General features: G+C 40.8%; 1 non-coding gene across 1 annotated transcript; it reads right to left on the reverse strand.

The window, feature by feature from the left end:
- Window positions 1–14,828: 14,828 nt before the first annotated feature.
- Window positions 14,829–14,935, reverse strand: LOC111890260 (small nucleolar RNA R71). Its single transcript, XR_002849784.1, has one exon. It is a non-coding gene; the product is annotated as a small nucleolar RNA R71 (small nucleolar RNA).
- Window positions 14,936–15,187: the final 252 nt, after the last annotated feature.

Genomic DNA, 15,187 nt, shown 5'->3' on the forward strand with positions numbered 1-15,187 from the left:
TCAATCTTCGAGAAATAGCTAACACCCTGAAGTTGATCAAACAGATCGTCAATACGAGGTAGTGAATACTTGTTCTTGATAGTCACCTTATTCAGCTCACGGTAATAAATACACATTCGCATCGAACCGTCCTTCTTCTTGACAAATAATATTGGAACACCCCAAGAAGTGGTACGCGGTCCAATAAAGCCTTTGTCAAGTAATTCCTGCAGTTGGATCATCATTTCCTTCATATCAGCTGGTGCAAGACGATAAGGAGTCTTTGCAATCGGAGTAGCACTAGGCAAAAGGTCGATTTGGAATTCTACTTGCCTGTCCGGAGGTAATCCAGGCAAATCATTGGGGAAAACATCAAGATATTTGTTAACAACGGGAACATCATTTACAGTTTTCTTCTCCTCTTTCGGGGTATAAACTGTATAGGCCAGATAGATAGAACACCCCTTCGATATAAATTTACGAGCTTTAAAGAAAGAAATTATTTTTAAGACCTTAAGTCTTTGTTCACCGTAGATGTAAATAGGATCCTCCTTTTCAATAGGAATGTGTACCATCTTTTCATAACATAAAAGTTCTACGTGATTCCTTGACAACCAATCCATGCCGAGAATAATATCAAAGTTGGGCAAGGAGATCGGAATTAGATTAGCAAGAAAATTATGGCCTTCAATTTCTATGACACAATCCCTATAGACTTTATCAACAAGTAATAATATACTTCCCGCAGTATCTACGTGAAATGATTGTGCAAGTGCATAGCAAGCAATTTGAAAAGAATGCGCAAATTCATTAGACACAAAAGAATCTGACGTACCATATTCCAATAAAATGTGAGCAGGTCTAGAGTTGACAAGAAATGTACCTGTCACAACATTCGGGTCCTCACGTGCTTCCTCAGTAGTAATCCGAAATGCACGGCCTTTAGCTTTCGGAATCTCCTCCTTTTGAGTTGGAGTCTTCTTTGGTTGTTGAACAGAAGCTTGACTCCCCACCATTTGACTATTAAGAGTAAGGAAGAAGCGCTTCCTGTGGCCAATAACACCACAAGCATAGCACGCACTACTCTTCATCAGGAAAATGGGTTTTGCATGACCCATTTCTCCACATCCATAACAGATCACCGATCCTTTCTCTATTCCGCATTGGCCTTGGTGATTCTTTCCACATTTTCTACATGATGGTGACTAAAGAGAAAAAGAATGCGACTTACCACGGCCACGAAATGCACTCTGCGATTGCATCCTTGAATTTGAATCAGATCGAATAGGTCGAGGTGGTGGCAAGAGGGAGCAACAACAGTTCGATCAATACGTGGATCCTTTGAAACAGAAAGAGTGGCACCACGTATCTCCAAGTCATGCTCACGCTTTCGAGCATACTCAACAACTTTATCAAATGATAGGACATCCCAATTTATCACGAAATCGCGGATTTCATATCGTAACCCTTCCAGGAATAACTGAATTTTATCATCTTCAGTTGGAATATACTTTGTAGCAAACCGTGCTCTTTGATTGAATTGAGTCTCATACTCATTCACAGTCATTTATTTCTACTTGATCTCCAAAAATTCTTTCTCCAATCTTCTCCTCATGTCTAGAGGACAATACTTCCCTAGCAAACGAGTCTTGAACATTTCCCAAGGTAAGTTCTCCTAGTCATACTCATTAAGATCTTCAAATGTTGCTTCCCACCAGACCAAGGCTTCACCGATGAGCATTGCAGATGATTAATTAGCCTTGTCTTCATTAATCACATGAGAAATACGAAATACTTTCTCTGTGTTCTGGATCCAAGTAAGAACAACAATATGATTAAGGACTCCAGCAAACTTTGTAGCACCACTGCTCTTGAAAGTTTTGAATGAAGGACGCTTCACCTTCTCTCCCAAAGATTCTCCAGTAGCTTTCTCTTTGCCTATATTATTATCCTTCTTGTGCTATTCAAAAGTTTGTCGGATAACACCATTAAGTTTATCCATAAGTCACACCTCACGAGAGGATACTGGAGTTTCTGCTTCATCAAGATGAAGATCTCCCCCCACTTCTGGTGTTGGCTATTCACTTGTTCAACCATTGCTCTGAAAATTTGGAGTAACATAGTAATTTAGAATATTAGGCTTTATTATAACCTAATACTTCACTTAAGTCTTTCCTATGGTTTGTATTCATATATTTACAATGATTCAGTTCATATATTGAACTTCCAATAGTTTAATTCTAAATACCAATCCTTGGAATTTAGTTCACTTAAACTATTGCTCTGAAACCATGATTGAAAGAACCCCATTCATAAACGACACATTGTTACTCCAAAACATGCTACTTGCATATTCATAAATATATTATATTTTACAGTGATTGTATTAACACAAAAGACTGGATGCAAACCGACTAAGTTTAATATATTACAAAACTACCCAGGATATTAAAATTTTATACATACATAAACTCAAATTCAAAAGTAATAGTATAAACTATTCTAAAACTTCCAACATTATATGACTATATTGGATGTTTACTTCCTGCAATTTTTAAACATTGAGAGGGGTAAGCGGTCACGCTTAGAGAGTTCAATAATAGATACAATATGACGTTATGCCATATATACACGTCAATATGATAGAAGCAAGAGGAATAAAGAACAACAAAGGCATATGTGAATCATGTGACAAGCTTTCCATATCAATCAACGATTTAATTCAATGATATACAATCAATAAGAATTAAAAATTTCAATACTTTATATACATCAATAAAGCTTCAGCCTAAGTGGCATAGAAAATATACATTTTCTGAATATCATTTGGTAGCATATACAGGCTTTCAGCCCTACCTAGCCCATTAACAATATCAAAAGTTATACGAGTCATGCTTTACATGGTCAAAGGCACACAGCCAATACCAAAAATTATACAAGACATGCTCTACATGATCAAAGGTATAATATGAATATGATACATGCTTTACATGGCCAAAGACTTTTAGTCAATACTAGAAAATCACATGAAAACACCTTGCACATATAACACATAACATACATTTGTTCTTATATATTGAACTCACCGCGAATTAATCGGGGGTTAAATTAGTAATTTGTGCACCACTTCGTTATAATAATTAACTATCTTCGTTGAAAACCGAGAGATTTATTGAAAACAGGGCCTTGCGAGGGTTGAGCTTGAAACCGAAAAGATAAATTTCTCGGGCTCTTCGGGCACTTCGGAACGTATTTCGGGTGTTGGAAATGATTTTGGAACATCAGGGGAAGCTGAAATAGTAAAAGTATTGTTTAAGGGGTGAAGAAGTGGCAAATTTTAAAAACTACCGATGGAAATCTCGCACCCCCTTTATATAGGTGCTAGGTTCGGAGCTCCGGCCTAAGGAAGGGACACGCGGCAGCAGCAACGAGGCTCGGACGCGAGGGGAGGTAGCTGGCGTGCTTCGGGCAGGACATGGAGATGGAACGCATCGGACCGAAGGTTGTACACACGTCGGAAGACTATTGAACCACGCATCGGATGGGTCTCCTGCTCGGACACGCGTCAAGCATGCGAGATTTCTCAGAAATTGTGCCTCAAACTTCTAAAATCTATAACTTTCGCATATGGGCTCCATTTTTAATGTTATTTATATGCACGCGTAGGCGATAATATATTCTATAACTTTCGTTTAGACTCCGTCGGCTAATTTGAATTTATTTTTAATATTATAATTTTTAACAGACCAGGACAGGAAAAATCCGTTAAAAATTCATAACTTCTTCATCCGACGTTCATTTTTGTCAGTGTTTTTACCGTTGTACTACTATTGACAAGACCTTCGATTCTCGTTTAGGTTGTTTTCGCTAAATATCGTTCGATCTTTATTTCGAGTTTTTAGCTGTCTACTACTATTCTGAAACTTAGAAAAATCATAACTTCCTCATACGAAGTCAGAATTGGACGTTCTTTTTATGACAAATCTTGGTTTAACAAATACTAAAACTTTCATTTAGATCACTAAGGCTAAAAAGTAGTTTATCGAAAACTCACTTTTTACGCTAAATAGTGTTATGCCGGTTCTGTCGCGGATCTTCGATCGGTCATAACTTCTTCGTTATAACTTGGATTTTGATGAGGTTTTCGCCTAAATGCTTATAATGAAATTATCTACAACTTTCAATAATAAAATTTTACTTATTTCAAATTTTATATTTTCGTTAAATTTCAATATTTACTTATTGATTGGAATCTCATAAGACTTCCAATATTTTCTGAGTGATTGTAAACACAGTTTTTACTTCAATTCTAGTAAAAAATATATGTTAGAACTCAAAATTCAAAATTATATAATATTTCATAATATTATTCACTTTTAATAATTACATAACACGGTAACAAAACGTGTATGTTACAGCAGGTGTTCGTCGGGGAGGTCGACCCGAAGTCGGAGGAGAATGTGGCGGCCAGGACTCAAGAGATAGAAGACACCGCAGTGACTTTCACGGAGTCGGACTTTGCTGGCCATACTCACTTGGGTGCCTTGGACGTGGCTGGGCTTCTAAATCTCTGTCAGGAGTCTCAGGACAAGGAATCTTCTCCCAGTGACGATAACACTTATGTTGGTAAGTAGCTTTTATGTTTGGCTTGTTTTGATGTTACTTTGTTGAACAATTTTCTCTATTTCTTGCTTTATTTTTTGTATTTTCTGCCCCCAGGGGCAGCCTAAAAGTCCGGGATTCCGGCGACATTGAGAATATTTATTTTGTATTTGTGGCTATGAAAGCTTGCTATTACTGCATATATTCATTTATTTTCTTCATGCATCGCTTGTTTTGGCCATCACATGGTATTTACGCAGGGTTTGCTTACACCCATGGTGAGAGTTCTCTTGCTAGGGTTTGCTTCACTAAAGTTGCTCTTTGAGAGATTTGTTCTAATCTGTTGCTTAAAGACCCTAGGTGTAGCCAAGATTATCATCTTTAGGCTCACCCAATTTTTTTTACTTTTGTTTGCTTCATGTATGGTTTATGATGGCCATCACATGGTATTTACTCAGGGTATACTTACACCCCTGGTCAGAGTTCTCTTGCTAGTGGACTCTTTTTTCTTTACTAGAAGCTCATCTTTGAGATATTTGTTCTAATCTGCTACTTAAAGACCATGGGTGTAGCCAAGATCGTCATCTTGAGGCTCACCTAGTTTTGATTTTTATGTACGTGGAAGGTTATGACCCTTCTACACTCATGTCACATGTTCTTTAATTGATGAACATGTTTTGGGAGGAAGGTTATGAGCCTTTCTAATATAAACTCCTTGGCTGCCTCCATGTAACAATTTCGCTCGTGTGACGTTGGATAATCAGTCCTTGTTGTCACACAGTAAACGTACACAACCTCTTTAGATTTGGATATAAGGAGCATCTGAATGCCCTTTCTTATTTACTCTAGTTTTGCTTAGAGAAAAGTACGACTGAAAAATAGTAAAATACTTTATGCTGATTACATTTACTTACTAAAATGAACACACAATGTGTTAACTAGCACTAGTGCTACCTTTAACACCTGTTTTAAGAGTAGAAGTGGTGTAGGCTCTATGCATTCCATTTTCTTGGAATGAAACGCCTGTCTTGAGATTCTAGGACATAAGCACCATTCTTATGTGCTTCTATGACTTTGTATGGCCCTTCCAACTTGACACTAAGTTTCCCAAATGGTTCAGCGTGGCTAGTCTAATTTTTTCTTTGTGCCCATTCTCAAACTTTGAAGTTCTTGGCCCGAACTTGGCGTGTAACATCCCAAAAATACAGGCCAAAAATTTCATTTTTAAATACGTCATTATAAAATCGACAGTGTGATAAAACATCTGTAATACAATGTCATGTCAAAACCGAGTAGGAATAATCAAACGTTTTATCATAAAACAATATCAGAGTGTAATCCCAAAGATCTCATGTGCAGAAAACCATAGTGTGATACGCTGCGATCAAGCCGACTCCTTTCCTTTAAACACGAAGTACCTGAAACCAAAACTAAAAACCGTAAGCACGAAGCTTAGTGAGTTCCCCCATCATACCACATACCATACAATCATATAATGAATAGCTAGGAGATACGGGCCTCGCCCACACTCATGGAGGTACGGGCCTCACCCACACTCCGCTAGCTGGGAGATACGGGCCTTGCCCACACTCCTCTATCTCTGAGATACGGGCCTCACCCACACTCAGCCACTAAACCATATCATACAAGTATATACAATCATATACTAAACAGCTAGGAGATACGTGCCTCGCCCACACTCCACTATCTCTGAGATACGGGCCTTGCCAACACTCAGCTACTATCACAAATATCATAACACAAACATACTATCAGACATATCTGGGGTGTCCGAACTGCCCTTCGATCCTAATAACCGAACTTGGGGACTATTCCCCTCCTACTACCACTATCACATATAACATATCATGCCAACGTATAAACATATCATCACATGCTGTCAGACATATCTGGGGTGTTTGACCTACTCTTCGGTCCTAACAACTGAACTCTACTATTATCACATAAAACATATCATGCCAGCATATAACATATCGGGTAGTAGCAAACCTATATGATATCACAAAGACAATCATCTAACATACAACTCCTACTGGTGGGCCGACATTGTGGTCGTAGACCCACCGCTACTGGAAGGTAACTCACCTCACACTGCTGAAGTCCCGAAGACACAATCCCACACTTGCTGAAGTCCCGCAGACTCAACCCCAGCTGCTGGATGACAGATTCCCGATCTGTCAATATCAAAACATCACCCAATGAATAATTGGGTCCTACTACATAACCATAAACACTTACTTTGGATAATTACATTACCCCAAGCTTGGCTTATTCAAGACCAAGGCCCAACCCTAGGCCCAAAGTCAACTAGGAAATCAAAGCCCAACACATGGCCCAATTTTCCATATTGGGCCTAGGCCTAAACATGGTCTCATTCTAAGGCCCAACATCATATAATCATTAAGGCCCAAACTATGGCCCATCTAAGGCCCAATTTTCCAAATTAGGGCCAAGCCCCTTACATGGGCCTTACTCCAGGCCCATTAAATTATTCTAGTTCATTGGCTTGACTTTGGATGGCCCACTAATTACCCAATCCTCAAGGCCCAAAAGAAAGGCCCAACCACAAACCCAAGTGAAATTAGGGTTTCACATAAAATGATGATTAGGGTTAAGTTTCCTACTTAACCCATTAAGGACTTAATCCATTAAGTCCATTATCGCTTAGATTAATCTTTGCCAAAGTTTATTATTTAATATCTCAAATTATTAAATAATTCTTGTGTGTGTGACCCGATTAATTCTTAAAGTTAGGGTTTTCATTGGCATTAGGGTGTTCCAATCCAAATATTAGCCCATTTATCAATTTGTTGGCCTTTTATGACAATTAGGGCTTTATGGGGCCTAATAAGCCCACTAAAATCTTATTAAGCCCATATGAGTTTTGTTGGGTCCATTAAGCCTCATTGGGCCCATTAGAGCTCCTTTGAGCCCATTAGGGTTTCTATCACCCTAAACAAATCAATCACAAGAGGCAAAACGCACCGCCACCCGACACGGCGGTCGGTGGTGGCAGGAGGCGGCAGCCACCACCATACGGTGGTGGTTTGATTTTTCCTTTTCATTATTTCGTGATGGTTACAGTTTACAATGCTAACTCTCAAAATAAACACACGCTAACAAAATAAACACACACAACCATCCTATGGTGGCCGGTGGTGGCCTTTCTCACAACTTCCGGCCAAATAAAGTCACACACTACAATCGGAACACACACACACCCACACGTTCCTGCCTGCAAAGTGAATCCAACACCCACCTGTGGTGGGTGGTGATGGCACCAACACCCTAACGACAGCAGTGGTGTGACAGCGACGGTGGTAGGAAGCACATCGCGATAACATCCATCCCGACACCTCCGGTCTTCCAGGCTGACTCACGTCAGCAGAACAGCGGCGACACAACGATGGCTCACCATGATCTCGTTTCTCCAGCTTCACCGACGAGAAATAACTGGCGCTACGCTGGAACGAAAAAGAAGAAAGAGAAAAAGAACACGGCAGGGGATGGCAGCGGATATTCGCCATTTGGAACAGCAGCAGCAGGATGCTATTGCGAACCACGTCGGCGAAGTCTTCTCTTCAATGGAACCGGGCAACGGCACTAATCAAGAAATGTAGCGGCGACGCTCTTCAGCGAGGTGGCATGCGACGAAGTGTTTGAACTCGACCGGCAGCTTGGAGCAATAATAGCGGCGGATGCTCTGGTGCTTCTCGATGGTTGATGGCTGGTGTTCCGACTTCCATGGGTAAAGAGGTGGCGGCTGGAGGGAGGTATAAGGTTCGAGATGGCAGCCGATTTGAACGAGTGAGGCTAGGGTTGCTTGCGTCTCGACTGGAGGGAAGGAGTGTTGGGTTTTAAGTCCCGTGCTCCTTTCAAACTTATAGCCCCTTTTTCCACTTTTGATCCCTCCTCCATAAAGAATTTTGAAAACAAGCCCAATATTTACCAAATAACCCTTATCTTAAATCATTTATTAAAATTCAAGTCTTAATAGTTACCCTGCAGTCCCCGACTTCATAAATATTGCGACAATTAGCTCTTCGAGACCATCCTTTCATATATAATTATTTGTTTTAGGGCTACAAGCCATTCATTAATTGATTTATTTATTTAATAAATAAACGGGGTTTTACAACTCTCCCCTACTTAAATTAGATTTCGTCGTCGAAATAATTCCTTACCAATCCTTACATACCAACCCACTCTAGTAACATAATCATCAACCTGGGCACACCCTAGCCTTCCCAGGGTAGCGTGACCTATCTTCGCAATGCCCTACAATCCGTAGGCGAAGTAATTCCTCGCAACAAGATCACATCTACTTGTCTGAATTCTGTTGTCTCGAGATGGCCTAGATCCCTGACAGACCACTCTTATTGAATCATTATTGCTAAATCCAATTCACTTGTCTCTTAGTTTCCTACTTGTCTCCTGATAACTCAGGGCTCCCACTAGAAAAACAGAATCACAGTTCCACTTATCCCTGTGATTCACTTATACTCGGCCAAAACTCAGATAATCCCGTTGTAAGTGACTTACCACTTCCCAATCAACCAGCTATTTTGTTTGTATTTGAAACATGAAATGCAAATACTAATGATGCCCAAACGCTGAAACTGCCCGAACACTGAACTGCCTGAAGCAGTATGTTGCTACATAGCTGCTTACAAAAAGCTACCAAGACCTCTTGGGTCTTAATTCGCTTGCAAATCCTCTATAATATTGGGTTTCCACCCGGCTGCGGAGCCAAAGGACTCCCTACTTAGTCGCCTCACACGACTTCTGTACGAAATCCTTCTTTGGAACTAGTTGCCACTAGTTATCATGCCAGTGTGACTCTACTACTTTCTGATCTAACCGATCGGGTCCATGCGTCGAATCCTGTCATCATCAAATCCAAGACTAAAAGTGATTGCTACCTGACCAACGGTAGCCTTATCTCACACGCCCTGAAGCAATCCATTGCTTCTCTGATCTCATAGCTGTACTAGTGCTCCTACAGTCCTATCACTGGCTCAGCCAGGTCTAATCCATCTGGGGAATTCCGAAATCCAATCTGTGGATTCCCATATCCTCACTGCGACACCCGAACTGGTGGGTACTACTGTTCCTTCCGCATTCTAACAACATGCTCATGCCATCTATCAACCTAGTGAATGCTACGGCTACACTCGCAGACTTACAACACTCTATCACTATCTAGCTGCTAGTGAGTGTTACGGCTACACCCGTAGACTTACAACACTCTATCACTATCTAGCTGCCTGGTGAATGCTACGGTTACACCCGCAGACTTACAACACCCTAACACTATCTGCCAACCCGGTGAATGCTACGGCTACACCTGCAGACTTACAACACCCCTCACACTATTTGCTGCTAGTGAATGCTACGGCTACCCCCATAGTCTTACAACACTTTCCATACTATCTGATCGCTAGTTAATGCTACGGCTACCCCCGTAGTCTTACAACACTTTCCAAACCGGGTCGAACACGCACTCGACCTAACACACCACTACACTTGAGTCCTAAACAGAACTCTAACCTGATTCCCGAAACTTGCTATCATGTGACCCCACTGTATCAGTACCGTACCCATGCCCGTGATCAAGGCGTCATAGTAAACCATGAAATCATCTACGCCCTCTTTCAGGGTGAGAATCGATGCCTGGCACAACCACCGTCTAGGGGTCTCGAAGGCTGTCTACTGCTCAGGCCCCCAACGAAAGGTCACCGACTTCTTGGTCAGTCAGGTCAAAGGAACCTCAATCTCGGAGAAGTCCCGTAATAATCTCTGATAATAACCCGCTATACCCAGGAAATTCCGAATCTCAGATGGAGACATCGGAATTTCCCACTGCATCAAGGGCTCTATCTTGGCTGAAAGAACTAGAATACCCTTCTGGTTGACAAGGTGGCCAAGATTGCACCTTGAGCCACCAGAACTCACAGTCGGAGAACTTTATAAAAAAGTCTCTCCCCCACTTAGATTCGACTAAGTCTTCACATTACATGAGAATTGAAGGATTTCCAATCCTCCTCGCTTTCTAATATCCCGTTGATGACAAAATGTGCTTACCAATGCTAGCGTTTAATCATCGGTTAAACCTTAAGATCACCCATCCTCTGAAATCTTGAAGAGTACTCTTGAAATATGTTCCATTTTGACACCTCAATTCATCTCCCAGGCTGACCACTGAAGACCTTAGTCTTTACTCTGGCTGATGAATCCTCGTTCTCATTTCCAATCTTGCAGTACCACTGCACTCTGACCGAACACAGCCCATGCAAAAATACAATTCTATTGAACATGTTATGACCCACCACTTTTGCATCTAACACCACGACTAACAATATCCTTTTCATGTCACCAGCTCTGTCCTAGCAACGGTAGTGCCTTGAACTCCAACGCTCATCCATAGACAATTACCGACCATACATGAACAATGATAGAACCTCTGACGTTGACTTCACTGGAGAACTATCACTCTAACCCTGACCCGGGATCTTCCAAACAATACTCCTGTACAGATCTCGACAAAGATCCGAAATGATAACGGTATGTGTGGAACCTACTCCGCAAGATACGTCCCTCTGTAGGTTCATCAAGGACCTTTCGGCATGCAAAATGGCATATACGGTCCTTGATAACCAAACACTAGCAAAAAACCGACTCGAGATACGACTTATCCAAACTCAATCACAATTCCAAAGCGATACATATTCCCAACATAATCGGGTAGCAGTAAAAGATGACATACTCGCAACATCTGGAGGAACCCTAGTCACCTCCAGCTGACATGATCAACCCTGCCACACCTATAGCAACCTAAACCCTTGGAGTGACAAACTCCCTCGTGTACTCTCTCGTACGCAGTGCACTGACTCTAGCCCTGATGGCCCTCCACTCGATGATCCGAAGTCATGGGTCTCTTTCCGGGATCCTCTATCTCTGAGATACGGGCCTCGCCCACACTCAGCCACTAAACCATATCATACAAGTATATACAATCATATACTAAACAGCTAGGAGATACGTGCCTCGCCCACACTCCACTATCTCTGAGATACGGGCCTTGCCAACACTCAGCTACTATCACAAATATCATAACACAAACATACTATCAGACATATCTGGGGTGTCCGAACTTCCCTTCGATCCTAACAACCGAACTTGGCGACTATTCCCCTCCTACTACCACTATCACATATAACATATCATGCCAACGTATAAACATATCATCACATGCTGTCAGACATATCTGGGGTGTTTGACCTACTCTTCGGTCCTAACAACTGAACTCTACTACTATCACATAAAACATATCATGCCAGCATATAACATATCGGGTAGTAGCAAACCTATATGATATCACAAAGACAATCATCTAACATACAACTCCTACTAGTGGGCCGACATTGTGGTCGTAGACCCACCGCTACTGGAAGGTAACTCACCTCACACTGCTGAAGTCCCGAAGACACAATCCCACACTTGCTGAAGTCCCGCAGACTCAACCCCAGCTGCTAGATGACAGATTCCCGATCTGTCAATATCAAAACATCACCCAATTAATAATTGGGTCCTATTACATAACCATAAACACTTACTTTGGATAATTACATTACCCCAAGCTTGGCTTATTCAAGACCAAGGCCCAACCCGTAGGCCCAAAGTCAACTAGGAAATCAAAGCCCAACACATGGCCCAATTTTCCATATTGGGCCTAGGCCTAAACATGGTCTCATTCTAAGGCCCAACATCATATAATCATTAAGGCCCAAACTATGGCCCATCTAAGGCCCAATTTCCCAAATTGGGGCCAAGCCCCTTACTCCAGGCCCATTAAATTATTCTAGTTCATTGGCTTGACTTTGGATGGCCCACTAATTACCCAATCCTCAAGGCCCAAAAGAAAGTCCCAACCACAAACCCAAGTGAAATTAGGGTTTCACATAATATGATGATTAGGGTTGATATTGCCATATTTATACTTATTTTTAGGCAATATTTAAGTACATTTTTATTAAAAAGTCGGTAATTTGTTTAGAATAATGGTACTTATGAGCTTAAATGTTGTTTACAGCCAAAAAGGAAGACATTTTGAAGAAAAGGGGACTGAAAATGTTAAAGAAAGAAACTTTGGGAATTAGAAGAGTAAAAGTGAAGTAAATCTGGAGAAAAGGTTATTCACGACGTGAGAATTAAAGGATTCACGATGTGAATCAATGGTTCTAGAAGATATGTGCGCGGGTGAAGAAATCCTTGACGGGCACGGTTATCTACTACTCGCGACGTGAATTTATGATTATTCACGATGTGAATTTATGGATAACAGCCATTATATAGATCCTTGACCTTGACGAATAGAGGGACTTTTGGCAGAAGAAAAGGAGTTCCAGGAGACGTTTCAGAGCAGAAGAAAGGTCCTGGAAGAGGGACTTCAACACCAAAAGAAGTAAAGTTTTATATTTTAGTTGATTATGAACATGTCTTTCATTAGTTTTAGCTGTGTTAGTTTAATTACTATGATGAGCAGCTGAATCTAGCTACTCTTGCTTAGCTAGATGAAGCTTTGAACTTATGAATAGTTATATGTTTATGGATTAATTTGAGTTGGTAAGAATTGCTTGTGTTTGATTTGTATAACCTAGCATGTTATTATTTGTTTATCTAATTGCTAGATTGCATGTTCCGTGTAGCTTAGTGACCATGAAACTGCATGAACTTGTTTACCTAATAATTTAGTGAACATTGAATTGTTAGAGCTAGGATTGACCAATCTTAGTTAGTAATTAGACTAAATAAATCTTAGCTGTGCTAGAGAACGTGAATTGTGACCATAATTGCGTTTATACAACAAATCTTACATAGCGTATTTACATTCATAATTAGTTATGTGTTTAATTATGTGTGAACATACATGGTTTGACATGAATTAGTTACTTATTGGTAAGATAGAACTAAATTACTAATATAACTAAAAACCAATTTAATAACCCATGATCATTAGCTAGCCATAAGGGAGAAGTGGATTCAACTAAGCAAGAGTGTGTTTTTATTTAATTTGTTTTAAGTTCATCTGATCTTGCAAAATCAGATAAAACCCCTTATTAAATTTGTTAATAAATTAGGTTAATTTAATAGTAAGTAGACTAATTAGTAACACCGTTCCCTGTGATCGACACCCGACTTACCTAAGCTATACTGTAATCTGACTAGGTACACTGCCTATAAGTGCATAGTTAGTCTAAGTTTGTTAGGTTATAAATATTGAAATTAATTGGTACTTTCATGCATATCAAGTTTTTGGCGCCGTTGCCGGGGAACGGCGCAGATTATTAGTTTATTTAGTTGCATTAGATTAATCGTTTTTTTTGAATAAAATCTGCAGAATGTTTAATTGGTTATTTATTTTGCTAGCTTATCTTAGTTTAATTTTTTCTGTTTGTCACAGAGTTCACGACATGAGATTTAGTACACTCACGACGTGAAATCTGAGAGTTCATTTTTAGTTTTTCTTATTTTAGTCCAGTTTTACCTTTTAGTTTAGCAAGTTGCAGGAGTTAATGACCAGAGGCTCAAACACACCATTAGTGCCACCACTAGAAGATCCTGAGTCTACAATTCACAAGAAAAAGACGCCCTTGCAAGAATTGAAGTCAGCCTTCTCTAGGAAGTCGGGAAAGAAGACAGGAGAGTCAAGTTCATCAGCGAAGCACGAGAGCAATCTTGAGCATTTGGATCATACACCCGTGCAAACCGAGTACGAAAGCGATACCGAGCCAGAATTTGAAGAACACACGAGTGAACCCGAGAACGAGCCAAGGAACGAGATGGCAGCTATTGAAGAAATGTCCATGGGAGCTTACAAGAAGCGGATCCGAGAAGATGTGGGTCCAGGATTAGTCCAACCCGCAATACCTGCCAATGTCACATTCGAGCTGAAGGGACACATATTGACTGCCCTGAAGGACATTCCATTTTTCGGGAAAGATCATGAAGATGCTTTTAAGCATCTAGATGAAGTCAATGACATTGCAGACTACTTCAATGTCCCACATGTTAGCAGAAACACAGTTTTGCTTAGGATGCTTCCCATCACTTTCAAAGGAGCTGCTAAGGAGTGGTTAAAAGCACTCCCACCGGGTACACTCACCACTTGGGCTCAAATGCGTGAGAAATTCCTGGATCAGTTTTGTTCGCCATCCAAGATGGCCAAACTCAAGAAAGCAATAGCCAACTTTAAGCAACAGCCAGGGGAGTCACTATACAAAGCATGGGAGCGGTACAAGGGCTTACTTAGAAATTGCCCACAACATGACCTAAATGTGCAGCAAGAGATGTCAATCTTTTATGATGGGGTCAACATGATGACGAGACAACTCCTTGATTCTTAAGGACCTTTGACAAAGAAAAATCCAAGGGAGGTCAAGGAGCTAATTGAAGAATTCGCAAAACACTCCCGCGAATACCACAACCCGAGGCAAGAAGGAATCAAAGGCGGAGGAGGGTCCCAAACTGAAGAAATAGCAGCGGTCACGGCCATGTTAAAAAATATGGACCGCAGGATAACACA

The sequence above is a fragment of the Lactuca sativa genome, chromosome 6, assembly GCF_002870075.4.
Source record: "Lactuca sativa cultivar Salinas chromosome 6, Lsat_Salinas_v11, whole genome shotgun sequence".
In the NCBI taxonomy this organism is placed as follows: domain Eukaryota; kingdom Viridiplantae; phylum Streptophyta; class Magnoliopsida; order Asterales; family Asteraceae; genus Lactuca; species Lactuca sativa.